Below are 14,142 nucleotides of genomic sequence, written 5' to 3'. Positions count from 1 at the left end.
CAATTCTGTTTTAGTAAATCTTCCCCTCTGTGTCTGTTGTACAGAATTCCTGAGAGACCCACAAAACCTTTACATGGGGTGACACATGCGATTACAACTTATTTGTATTTCAGACACCCAGATATCTCTTGTGTTTTTTTGCCTGAAGAAGATTCTTGATTGAAGTAATTGAATGGGATCTACATGACAGGACTTACTAATGGAGAAATACTAATAGTCTCTTCCACCAGCCTGCCGGTGACTTGTAAGGGGGGTTATTAGTATATCTAACATCGATATGTTCTTATATCTGGTTATACAGATTTATGCTGTGCTCTGTGTTTAATATGGTTTTGTATAAATAAAGCTGTTATTGTTCTATTTACACACAATCGATGGCGTGGTTAATGATTATGAATGCAATAAAGTCCTGACGGGAAATTTAGAGGAAAGTATAATCTGCTGGCTGATTTCTGAGGACATACAATAGTTGGAGATACCAGAATCCCCCATCCCCCACCCTCAGTCCCCCATCCCTGGCAGTTGGTTGAGTAGCTGTGCAGATCATTTTATAAATAGCCCTCTTAAGGTGAGACTTGTTCAGCTTGTTATACAGGCTGAGGAATGTGGACGCACCCAGCGCCCTGTTGTGTTACACATGAATGACATCTGAACAGTCTATACAGGTGGAGGTGTGTTATGTTACTAGAAATCCCTCTCCTCCCCCTCCCCCTCTCTTCCGGGAATCTGGAAGGACGGTATATGAGACAAGGCCGAATATCCTCTTTGCTCACTTCTGGTCTTCATAGGATAAGAAGTTGGACCCTGCCAGTGTTGTGCTTCTTCCAGAATCTTCTCTGATTGGACTCTTCACCTTTCTAGAAATCTTTCCAGGTCTCTTTATTGTTGGGAAGTACAAACAATCTGATTGGAGGATGTATGGGCAGATCTAACAAGGTGAGACCCCACCAATCATTCTCCTGGCTGCTCTAAACAAAGCGGAGTTCCATATTCTGAGAGATGTCAGGAAATGGGAACTCCGCTCATTGCACTCTAATTCCACATAGACCCGAAGTCTGTATATTGTGTAGACTCCATATAGACGGTGTCTACATGGAGGATGTCTATGGTATAGAGAGGGGAGAGTCTGTATATTGTGTAGACTCCATATAGACGGTGTATACATGGAGGGTGTCTATGGTATAGAGAGGGGAGAGTCTGTATATTGTGTAGGATCCATATAGTGTATACATGGAGGGTGTCTACTGTATAGAGAGGGAGATGTCTGTATATTGTGTAGGCTCCATATAGTGTATACATGGAGGATGTCTACTGTATAGAGAGAGGAGAGTATGTATACTGTGTAAGCTCCATATAGATGGTGTGTACATGGAGGATGTCTACTGTATAGAGAGGGGGGAGTCTGTATACTGTGTAGGATCCATATAGATGATGTGTACATGGAAGATGTCTACTGTATAGAGAAGAGGTAGTCTGTATATTGTGTAGACTCCATATAGATGGTGTATACATGGAGGATGTCTACTTTATAGAGAGGGGACTGATTTGATTGAGCCTGAACAAATAAACTCTATTAGCCAGTCTGTTTCCCCACTGATCCCTAAAGAAAATAAAGTGTACTCTCTCATTTTGTCACCATTAAACTTGTCTCCGAGGGTCATGAAATCTCCTGCTCAGCTATGCTGGACTCCGGGGCTGGGGGGAGCTTCATGGATATAGAGTTTGACCACAACAATAATATTCAAGCAAGAAATACATTTACCCCTATTGATATGGAGACAGTTTATGGGTCACCCTTATCTTCAGGACCTGTTACCCATAAAACGGTTCCCCTGGTACTGTTGTTTGAGGCTGACCATTGTGAGACCATCAGCTTTCAGCTGATTACATCATCCAAGTGTCCCATCATCCTGGGCATTCCTTGGTTCTCCACTCACAATCCTTCCATCAACTGGCGAGCACGGACTATAGATTTTACGTCCCCCAACTGTGAAAAATATTGTAAGAAACTTTGCCAACCAAGCTTGTCACCGGCCAAGGAATCGCAAAGTGATGTGGTGGCTATCCAGTCATATAACAACTTGCCCACACAATACCATGAGTTCCGGGATGTCTGTGACAAGAAAAATGACGATCAAGTACCCCCTCATCGCCCATATGATTGCCCCATTGAGCTGCTCCCAGGGGCGGAAATACCCTTTGGCTGCCTTTTCAATCTGTCAGAACCTGAATTAAAAATACTCAGGGTGTGGATCGATGAGAATTTAGAGAAGGGCTTTATTAGACGCTCAACTTCTCCTTCAGGAGCAGCCCTGTTCTTCTTCGAAAAGAGACTCCACCTTGCGTCCATGCATTGACTACAGAGACATGAATAAAATCACTATTAAAAACCGCTATCCATTACCCTTGATCTCTAAAATGTTGGAAACACTTCGTTCTGCCAAGATATTTACAAAACTTGATTTATGAGGGGCATATAACCTTGGCCGCATTCGTCAAGGAGATGAATGGAAAACCACCTTTAGAACCAGGTATGGGCATTTTGAATCCTTGGTGATGCCTTTTGCGCTTTGCAACACCCCTGCAACGTTTCAGCATTTCATCAACAATGTTTTTTGGGATCTGTTGAACCAATTAATAATTGCTTATCTGGATGATATCCTTATCTTTTCCGATAATTGGGAGGAGCACCACAAACATGTTTGCACTGTCTTTGAAAGATTAAGGAAGAATAGACTTTACATTAAATTGGAAAAATGTGAGTTTGAACAAACCCAGATCCAGTTCTTAGGCTATATCATTTCTCTATAGGGAGTGAGCATGGATCCCGAGATGATCAAAGCAGTGGTAGATTGGTCAGCCCCTGGAAATGTTAAATAAATTCAACGTTTCGTCGGGTTTGCCAACTTCTACAGAAAATTTATAAGAAACTTTTCTAAAGTGATAGCTCCAATTACACAGCTGACAAAGAAAGGGGTACCCTTTGTGTGGACCTCTGAGGCACAGGCTGCACAAATCTGAAAACTCTTTTTCACTTCTGCACCAATTTTGGTACATCCCGATCCTGAACTACCCTTTATATTATTATTATACAGTATTTATAAAGCGCCAACAGTTCGCTCAGCGCTGTACATTACAAAGGGGGACAGAACATGCAACAGTATAATAACAATACAATGTGATACACGAGGGGTTCGAGGGTCCTGCTCCTTTGAGTGTACAATCTAGGAGGGAGGGGATAATGGTACAGGAGGAGATAGCTGTGGGGGATGGAGTGGTAGGAGGAGGTCAGCAATTAGCAGGGGGTGGGGTAGGCTTCCCTGAAGAGGTGGGTTTTCAGGGTGTGCCTAAAGGAGAGGAGAGTAGGTGATAGTCTGATGGATGGAGAAATCCTGGAGGCGGGCATGGGAGGAGGAGGCCAGGGAACTAGAGAGAAGGAGGTCTTATGAGGAGCGGAGTGTGCGTGTTGGGTGGTACTTGGATATTAGGTCAGTGATGTAATTTGGAGCAGTATGATGGACAACTTTGTACGTCAGTGTTAGGATTTTGAATTTGGTCCGTTGTGCTATTGGAAGCCAGTGGAGGGAATGGCAGAGGGGGGTGGCGGAAATGGAGCGGTTGGTAAGGTGAATGAGTCTGGCTGCCGTATTCAGGATCGACTGAAGCAGGGATAGCCTGTGGCGAGGCAGGCCAGTGAGGAGGGAGTTGCAATAATCGAGTCATGATATGATGAGCTGTTTAGTGGTTTCTGGGGTTAGGAACGTGCAGATTTTGGTGATGCTGCGGAGGTGGAGTCTGCATGAGTTTGTTAGTGATTGGACTTGGGGCTGGAAGGATAGGTTGGAGTCCAGAATGACACCAAGTACTCTGGCCTGCGGGGCGGGCCTGATAGTGGCATTGTTGGATGTGATGGAGAAGTCAATGGGGGGTGGCGTCCGGGCTGGGGGGAAGACTAGGAGCTTGGTTTTGGAGAGGTTCAGTTTAAGGAAGTGGAGCGACATCCAGTCTGATATGTCGTTTAGTAGGTTTGTGATTCAGGCGGAGTCTGAGGGGGTGAGGTGGGAGGTTGAGAGATAGATTTGTGTGTCGTCAGCATAGAAGTGGTAGTTGAAGCCATGAGAGTGTATGAGTTGGCCAAGGGAAGAGGTGTAGATGGAGAAGAGAAGGGGCCTGAGGTCGGAGCCTTGAGGGACCCCAACAGAGAGGGGGAGTGAGGGTAGTAGTGTTATAGGTAATGCTGAAAGAGCAGTGTGATAGGTAGGATGAGAGCCCGGAGAGAGCAGAATCTCTGATGCCAAGGGAGTGTAGTTTTTTGAGGAGGAGGGGGTGGTCGACTGTGTCGAATGCTGTAGAGAGGTCGAGGAGTAGGAGCACTGAATAGTGGCCATTAGCTTTGGCGGTTAGAAGGTCATTGGAGGGTTTGAGTAAGGCAGTTTCGGTGGAGTGCAGGGGACGGAAGCCGGACTGTAGGGGATCAAGGACGTTGTTGCCGGTGAGGTGAGTAGGAGTAGGGAGAGGAGATTGGGTGTGGATGGATGGTTTCCAGGGGCGCTTGATTGGAGACAGTCTGGCGTGCAGTGGGGTTTCTCGTTGTGGTGTCTTACATCTAGGGTTCTAGTCTTTAGGTCAAGTTGAGCTGGGGTCAGTGTGAGTGGTCTCTGGGTGGTCGGATCTGGAGCATTGTGCGGCTGTTTCTTGTCCTTTTGGGTCGAGCTGGGTTGGGGTCGGCGTGAGTAGTGTCTGGGTGGGCGGATCAGGAGCGTTGTGTGGCTGTATCTTGCGGGAGGGTGCGCGTGCTCTTGTGGAGACTTGCTTGGCAGGGTTTAGGGTCCAGGTGGAGGTCCCAGATAGAAGGAGAAGGGTTGGTGGATGCAGGGGACGCTGTAGGGAGCCTTGGGGGTTCGCTGTTGCCCGGATGGAGGCTTCTGCTGTCCAGGTGGAGGCCTGGGCGCCTGAGCCTCAGGTTGAATGACCGCGCCAGGCTGTGGGTTAGTGGCCACGGGTGGTGTGGGGGCCAAGTGGTGGTGATGCCACGCTGGATCACGTCGGGGGCTACGGCAGCCTGGTCTTGCAGGGGTGGCTCTTGGCGCCGGTGGAGAGGGCCAGGGAGCCCGCTGGAGTGTCCTGGGGCTGTGTGGTGGTGGGGCACAGGGGGCGGCAGTGTAGCACATGGTGGGGAGCCGGGGTGCCTTTCTGGTGGTGGTGGCTTACCCTGTCCATGCCGGTGGTGGTGGCTTCTCCTCACGGGGTGGGGGTAGTGGTAGCGTCCCCTTGTCCCCTCGGTTGGAGCGGAGGCGTCCCGGTTTGTCACAGTTCGTCGCGGCCGCGGTCCTGGCCGCGGCCGGCAGGTAACACCGCGGGTTTGTGTGCCGTAGTAGGCCACGGTAGGCCTCGATCCATTGGAGCTCCGCCGGAGGGACGGAGCGCCAGAGGGCTGGAAAGCCCAGCACCCCTTCAGGGTGTTGGCAGGACCTCCGGCGGTAGCTCAGGGGCCCACTGCCGCCGGGATGGTGGTGGATTTAGTGTGGGGGCGCCGGAGCTGGCGATCAAGCAGCCGCTCTGGACGCCATCTTGGGATCTTTGTAATATAATGGAAGTGGATGCTTCTGACTCTGCCATTGGAGCTATCCTGTCTCAGCGAAGTGATTGAAAAAATGCAGCTTCATCCTTGTGCCTACTCTTCTCATTTGATGTCCTCAGCCGAAAGGAATTACGACATTGGGAATAAAGAGCTACTGGCAATTAAGGAAGCCTTTTCTGAATGGAGGCATCTGCTATAAAGGGATAATCATCCTGTAACTGTTCTCACTGACCATAAAAATCTGGAATTCATTCACGCGGCCAAGAGATTGTCTTCTAGACAAGCACGCTGTTCTTTATTCTTTTCCAAATTCAATTTTATTATATCATATAGACCTGGATCAAGGAGTGGTAAGGCTGATGCCTTTTCAAGGATGCTGTCTGAGCCTCCCCAGGAGGGAAATTCCGAATGTTCAATCCTAACTCAAAAGAACTTCCTAGGGGCCACAAGTGCAAAGACATTCTTCAGTCTTCCCAAAGAGGGGTATGAGAATGACCCACTTCTCAGTGATCCTCCTAGGGACATTAACCTTGAGTACAAGAATGGCTTTTGGACTCTAGCACATCGTCTCTATGTATCGGAGTCTGCTCGGGTGGAAGTCCTCAAATTAGTTCATGATTCCAAACTGGCGGGACATTTTGGGATTTCAAAAACAGATGACCTTCTGTCACGTTCCTTCTGGTGGCCTAGTTATATGAAGGATATCAAACGCTACGTGGCCTCTTGTCTGACATGCTTACGTCATAAGACACCCCAAGCTTCTCCTTTGGGGTTGCTCCAGCCACTTCCTGTTCCATCAAGACCTTGGGGGTCAGTTTCTATGGACTTTGTTGTCAAATTATCTCCCTCAAAAGAAATGACTACTATCTTGGTAGTCGTCGACCGCCTTACTAAAATGGCTCATTTCATACCTGTTAAGGGGGTACCTTCTGCTGAACAACCTGCAGAGTTTATGGTTCGAGATGTTTTTAAATTACATGGAATTCCTGATGATGTGGTATCTGACAGAGGAGTACAGTTTACATCAACATTTTGGAAAAGCTTTTGTTCAGCTTTAGGGGTAACAGTTACCTGTCCTCTGCTTTTCATCCGCAGTCTAATCACATTATCAGCTCCCAGTCATGGAATTCGCCAACACGGATTACATTGTCACTGGACTTTATGTATTTTTACCAATAATCACTCAAGTCACTTTTTCATTTGATTTTTATTATATAACTTCACTATACCAATACATCAATTTTGGGACAAACCACTCTTTATTGTATCACATATAGCGCCACCAGGCCTGCCCCCGTATCTCACTTTATTACTTATCATTGTTGTTTAGCGCTGCATTTCTGTTTACATATTTATTCAGAGGGTAAGAGGTTTCACGTTTATGCAAGCAGCTTGATACCTAGCGTATATTCAGTATATAGAATGTTTCACTGATCACTGTATTCCTGCCACTAGTGACATCAAATTATTACATCGAGTGATGTCAGGGTCAGTTAGCATCCCTCCCAGCCAGAGTCAGCTAGCATTAGATTGCCCGCACACTGTCGCACTCACGCTTCAGGTCACTGATCACTGCCACTACTAGTATAGTGTTTGTACAGATCAATATATTGATCACATACAGAACTATACTAGTGCCTCCTTTGTATACTGTCCCCAAAAACGCAGAGTTAGCAGGATCGGCCCCGTTAACTGCCAGCACTAGAGTTTAACCCCTCCGCTGTTTTTCACAGAAGACTTGTACCAATTGATTGTGGGCCAAGGCAATTTATACACACATACAATATAATATACAATTTATACATGGCCACCCACCCAAATTCCGCTCTTGCCAGACAACTTGTGTGAAAACCTATCACGGCTTCTGAATTTGAAACTCCTTTGGGCCGAACTCTCAACATGGGCATTACATTATGGTGACCATATTGGTCCACAAAGCCGATTCATCATATGCCCGTGTTCTCTGCTGTTACATATACAGTTGTGTCCAAAATTATTCAACCCCCACTGAAATTGAGTGTTTTGGCCAGTTTGACATTGCTTTTGATCATTCAGTCATCTTGCTTACATTTACATTAAAGAGGCACTTGTAGGTCAGACAAATATAACATAACAGTTATAATGAAATAACCACAAATGTCTTTTCTGTGCTCACAGCATTATCAGTTTTATTCAACCCCCAAGTGACATTCAATCTTAGTACTTAGTACAGCATCCTTTTACAGTTATAACAGCTTTTAAACGTGAAGCATAGCTTGACACAAGTGTCTTGCAGCGATCTACGGGTATCTTCGCCCATTCTTCATGGGCAAAGGCCTCCAGTTCAGTCACATTCTTAGGCTTGCGCACTGCAACTGCTTTCTTTAAGTCCCACCAGAGGTTCTCAATCGGATTTAAGTCTGGTGACTGCGATGGCCACTCCAAAATGTTCCAGCCTTTCCTCTGCAACCATGCTCTAGTGGACTTGGAGGTATGCTTGGGATCATTGTCCTGTTGAAAGGTCCAACGTCTCCCAAGCCTCAGGTGTGTGACGGACTGCATCACGTTTCCATCCAATATCTCCTGGTACTGAAGAGAATTCATGGTACCTTGCACACGCTGAAGCTTCCCTGTACCTGCAGAAGCAAAACAGCCCCAAAGCATGATTGACCCTCCACCATGCTTCACAGTAGGCAAGGTGTTCTTTTCATCATAGGCCTTGTTCTTCCTCCTCCAAACATAGCGTTGATCCATGGGCCCAAACAGTTCTAATTTTGTTTCATCAGTCCACAGAACACTATCCCACAACTTTTGTGGTTTGTCCACATGGCTTTTGGCATACTGCAGTCGACTCTTCTTATTCTTTGGAGACAGCAAGGGGGTACGCCTGGGAGTTCTGGCACGGAGGCCTTCATTACGCAGTGTGCGTCTTATTGTCTGGGCTGAAACTTCTGTACCCACATCTGACAAATCTTTTCTCAGTTCCTCAGCAGTCACACGGGGACTTCTCTCCACTCTACGCTTCAGGTAGCGCACAGCAGTCGAAGTCAGCATCTTCTTTCTGCCACGACCAGGTAGCGTTTCAACAGTGCCCTTTGCCTTGAATTTGCGAATGATGCTTCCTAAGGTGTCTCTTGGTATGTTTAACATCTTTGCAATCTTCTTATAGCCATTGCCCTTCCTGTGAAGAGAAATCACCTCTTCTCTTGTCTTCCTGGACCATTCTCTTGCCTTCACCATGTTTGTAACCACACCAGTAAATGTCTAGAAGGAGCTGAGTATCACAGTCATTTTAAAGCTGCCTAATTGGTGCTTATTATGCTTGATTGCTGCTCGGTGACATCCACAGGTGTTTTCAATACCTGATGGAAAGCACCTGTATGAACCTCTGTTCTTCAGAGTGGTAGTCTTTAAGGGGTTGAATAATTGTGGCAATGAAGAAACCACATAAGAACCATTTACTACTGTATTACATAAACAATTGATGTCATTTTAGTTGCATTTGGGTAGTTACAACGTCCTTGTAGGATTTGATTCTGAATACAATTCCAAATGTACACTATAGTCCCTAAACCCCTTTACAGCATTGGGGGTTGAATAATTTTGGACACAACTGTATGTCCAACATGGACCAGCAATGTACTGGTCTGTCTCTGGACTTTGAGTGGTTTTACCGGGATGGTGGCTGCAGCTGCAGACATCATCCTGGTATTGTTTAAAAGCAATCCTAGTGGCCAATTAGCTGCTGAATTGTTTTTACAAGCAGCAGGAAGGGACATCTCCCCCTACTGCCGCCTTCCACAGTTTTCTTGGGCTCTCCTGTCCCACAGGGAAATCCAGGAATGCAGCCGGCCGTTCCACTGGCTGACCATAGAGCTGATCAGAGACCAGAATGGCTCCAATCATCTTTTTAGTCTAAGATATAAAAAGCGCCATTTGTAAATTTGGAAAGCATCTGATCACACCGATCTTGGTTTGACTAGATAATGTACGGGCAGAGGAGATATCTAGAGTCTGATAGAACCCAGATTTCTCAAAAAAGAATATCTGACAATGCCCATTGAAGTTATAGGGGATATTCATATTCCATGTAATAGCATTAAAAGTGATCCAAAAAAAAATGAAGGAGACATTGTAAAAATTTAAAAAAATCAAAATAATGAAAAAAAGCACCCTTGCCCCTCTGCGTGTGCGCACCTGCATGCACAAGCTTTGACCTCATGCAGGTATGTAAACAGCGGTTTCACCATGCATGTGAGGTATCGCCGCAAACATCAGATCGAGGGCAGTAATTCTAGCACTAGACCTCCTGTGTAAATATACATTGGTGACCTGTAAAGGCATTTAAAATGTTGCCTATCAATAATAAAAATGTATGTACTTTGTCACCATTGCAGGGGCATGAGCAGTTTTAAAGCATGTCATGTTTGATATCTATTTATTTGGCATAACAACATCTTTTATATCTTATCAAACAATTGGGCAATATATTGTGTTTTTATTCATTAAAATACTAAAAAGTGTATTTTCCCCAAAAGATTTGCGTTTGAAAAATCGCTGCGCAAATACTGTGTGACTTAAAAAATTTTGACACCCGCCCTTTTATCCTCTAGGGCCTCTGCTTTACAAATATATAATGTTTGGAGGTTCAAAGTAATTTTCTAGCAAAAAAACATTTTTTTCATGTGAACAAAAAGTGTCAGAAAAAGCTTGGTCTTCAAGAATGGGTGATGTGTGGGATAATTCTAATGATGGCTCTGAAATTCTAGGATAGTAGAAGCCCCCCTCCCCCCTCCAAATTACCTCGTTTTGGAAAGTACACACTCCAAGGTATTTGCGAAGAGGCATGGTGAGTATTTTTTCAGATCTCATTTGTTGTCACGTTTTTGGAAAATGAAAAAAGAAAACAAAAAATGTATCTTTTCTTTTTTCCTCTTACCAAATTCTTTGGGGTGTGTACTTTCCAAAAAGGGGTGATGGGGGGGGGGTGTACAATCCTGGCATTTTAGAGCCTCTGAAACTGTGATAGGTAGTGGGGAAGTGATATGAGTGATAAATGATATTACCCAACCTGTAATCTTCGATCCTCACAAGACCTCCTACTTGCTAGCTCCCTGGTCTCCACCTCCCGCCTACTGCCCGGCATTTTAGCACCTCAAAAAATGTGATGAGCAGTCAGAAAGTAAAAGCTGTGTAGATTCCATTATCTATACCATAGTGTGTAGATGCTATAACTTTCACACAAACCAATTAATTTACATTGAGATTTTTTTTCACAAAAGACATTTAGAATACATTTTAGCCTTAATTTATTACTTTGAGTTTATTGGATATATTTTACAACCAAAAGTGAAAAATATTTTTTTTTTCCAAATGTAGCATAAAAAATAAAAACTGCAGAGGTGATCAAATACCACCAAAAGAAAGCTCTATTTGTGTGAAAAAAGGACATAAATTGTGGTTGGGTACAGCAGTGTATGACCGTGCAATTACCAGTTGAAATAGCGCAGTGCCGAACAGCAAAAAATGGCCTGGTCAGGAAGGGGGGTAAAGCCTCAGGAGGGCAAGTGGTTAACCCATTCAAGTCTGGACACTTCCCCTTCCTGCCCAGGCCAATTTTCAGTGCTATATACTTTGAATGACAATTGTGCGGTCATGCAACACTGTACCCATATGAATGTTTTAGCATTTTTTTGAAACAGACTTTATTTTGGTGGTATTTATTCACCACTGGAATTTTTTTTTTGTTGCTATATAAAAGAAAAAGTCCAAAAATTTTGAAAAAAATTGTTTTTCTTATAAAATTGTGCAAATAAATATTCTTTCTTCATAAATCTTGGCCAATATTTATTAGATTATCTTATTAGTAAAAAAAATAACCCAAATTAGTTTATAACGAAGAATCCACATGTAGGCACAGTGTGGCGGCAGACTCTTTGGCGTCAGGCTGAGGAGAGGTGTGAGACTTGCCGCAGGAGGTAGCTCCCTTGCGCCCAGCACACCACTTTATGTGGGCTATGTGCGGAAGCAGGGACATGCAATGTGGAAGGGGGGAGAGAGGGAGGGGGGACAATGACAGCCCCTCCCCTTTTATTTTACAAGTGCTGACAAGGGGACCTCGGCAGATCTCCTTGGAGGCACTTGTGGGGGGTAAGCTCACCTACTGAGGGTCCTGTTGCCAGAATAGCCCATCTGCATTTTCGTATTGGCACTGGATGGTGAAGTTGGAGGGTGAGGCTCCATCTCAGGAGGCGCCCGTTATCCCTGGACACTCTATTCAGCCATGTGAGTGGGTTGTGATCTTTGAGGATGGTGAATTCTCAGCCATACAGGTAGGGTTGAAGTTTTTTTAAGGCCCAGACTATGGCCAGATTCTTTTTCAATGGTGACATAGGCGACCTCCCTGTCCAGAAGTTTCCGGCTGATGAAAGCAATAGGGTGTTCCTCTCCAGCCTCGTTTACTTGGCTAAGGACAGCCCCAAGGCCTTAGGTGGAAGAATCGGTTTGCACCAGAAAACGTCTGTTGTAGTCAAGGGCAGCCAGAACAGGGTTGCTTGCAAGAGCGGATTTGAGCTCATGGAAAGTAGAGTCACAGTCCGGGGTCCAGTTCACCGACCTTACCCGGAAAAACTGCCCTAGAATGGTCAGGGACTTTGCCACAGTGCTGAAATTGGGAAAAAATTTGCACCTGTAAATTGCAGTGCCCAGGAAAGACATTACTTGTTTTTTTGGTCTGAGGGGTAGGCCAGTCATGGATGGCTTGGACTTTTGCAGGTTCTGTTTTCAGTTTCCCTCCCCCTACTCTGTGGCCTAGGTACTGCACTTCAGCCATTCCCAGCTGACATTTATCTGGTCTTATTGTCAACCCTGCTCCACATATGTGGTCCAAGATGGTCCCTACATGCAGTAGGTGTTCCTCCCAAGTGTCTCTAAAGATGGCTATGTCATCTAAGTATGCACAAGCAAATCCCTGGTATCTCTCTAACAGCTGGTCTACGACTCGCTGAAAGGTGGCGGGTGCATTTTTCATCCCGAAGGGCATCACCAGGAATTTGAACAGTCTGAAAGGGTTAATGCAGGTGGAGCATTCTATGCCCTCCCCAGTAAGGGCAATTTGCCAGGAGCCCTTACTGAGGTACAGGGTGCTGATGTATTGGTCCAGTAGTTCGTCTATGCGTGGCATGGGGTAGGTGTCGCTAGCAGTGTAGTCATTTAGTCACCTGTACTCTATGCAAAATCGGGTGCTCCCATCCTTTTTAGGCACTAGCACCATTGAGGAAGCCCAGGGGCTGCGAGAGGACCTGATGCCCAGCTTGAGCATTTCTGTGTGCTCTGCTCTGATGACCATTTTCACAGACTCGGGGACTCGGTAGGGGGCCTGCTGGATAGGTTTTTGTCTGTAGGACTCTACATGGTGAAGGTATATATCAGCACATCCTGGGGCTGCAGAGAATGCGACAGCCTGGTCCTCTAGTACGGGCCGCATCTGACTTGTTTGCTGGAAGCTTAGCCTGGCCCCAGTGGAAATCTGGTCAAGGGAGTGGGTGGTTTTGGTGGCTTGCAGCAGGTCGGGTAGGGTTCCCTCATCAGCCTCCCCTGTGGGTGCGGGGCAGATTGCCAGTATGGTCAGGGTCTTGTCATGGTATTCTTTAAGCATGTTTACATGGACTGTGGACTGCTGCCAGTCATGATCGTCCAGGCTAATCACATAACTAGTCTCATCAATTGTGCGGAGGATCTTATAAGGTCCTTCTCAGGTGTGCTGTAGCTTGCTCTGGGGGTGGGGGGACTATCTTGAGAACTTGTTGGCCTTCTGTGAACTCCCGTCCAGGGGCCCTGTGGTCGTACCACACCTTCTGCCATGTCTGAGCCGCTTTGAGGTGTCTGTGGGCTACGGCAGAAAGTCTGGTTAGCAGCTCTCGCAGTTCCAGTACATTTGATATGACTGGAGTGCATGTATGTTCCACCTTCCCTTCCCAGTGCTCCCGCAGTAAGGTCAGGGGACCTCAGACTTTTTGCTTGTATAGGATTTCAAAGGGGGAGAACCCTGTGGACTCCTGTGGCACTTCCCGGTATGCAAACAGAAGATGGGGGAGGAGTTTTTCCCAGTCTGTCTCACTGTTGACAAAGGATTTCAGCATACCTTTTAAGGTCCCATTAAAGTGTTCACAGAGGCTGTTTGTCTGGGGGTGGTATGGGGTGGTCCTGATGGCCCATACCCCACAGGTACGCCACAGGGATTGTGTTACATCTGACATAAACTGGGTTCCTTGATCAGTTAGGATCTCTCTGGGGAATCTCATGCGGGAAAAACGGTGACCAGGGCTTCTGCTACGTTGGGTGCCAAAATGCTAGACAGGGTTACAGCTTCCAGGTAGGGGGTCACATAGTCCACTATAGTGAGGATATACCTTTTCCCTGACTTACTGGGGTGGGCCAGAGGGCCAATGATATCTACTGCCACTTTCTGAAAGGACTCCTCGTTGATGGGTAGGGGACGGAGCGGAGTTCTGGGGTGATCCCCTGGGCACCCTTTCCTTTGAAACACATCACAGGTCCGGTAGAAGTTAGCAACAGACTGG

The 14,142-nt window shown here is 46.1% G+C and overlaps 1 protein-coding gene across 3 annotated transcripts in view; it reads left to right on the top strand.

Moving 5' to 3' along the window:
* Positions 1–695: 695 nt before the first annotated feature.
* Positions 696–14,142, top strand: part of LOC149456143 (NACHT, LRR and PYD domains-containing protein 3-like) — a 90,742-nt gene continuing 77,295 nt past the window's right edge. For 2 of the 3 annotated variants that reach the window (XM_089685384.1, XM_089685385.1), the window contains exon 1: positions 696–936. The gene's annotated coding sequence lies outside the window, so the exon portion shown is untranslated. The remainder of the gene's footprint in view (positions 937–14,142) is intronic. The other variant, XM_089685383.1, reaches the window with a different exon arrangement.

The sequence above is a fragment of the Staurois parvus genome, unplaced genomic scaffold (assembly GCF_062004578.1).
Source record: "Staurois parvus isolate SC_StPar_1 unplaced genomic scaffold, SC_StPar_1.0 ptg000374l, whole genome shotgun sequence".
NCBI lineage: Eukaryota > Metazoa > Chordata > Amphibia > Anura > Ranidae > Staurois > Staurois parvus.
This window is presented reverse-complemented; position numbering and strand designations above follow the sequence as displayed.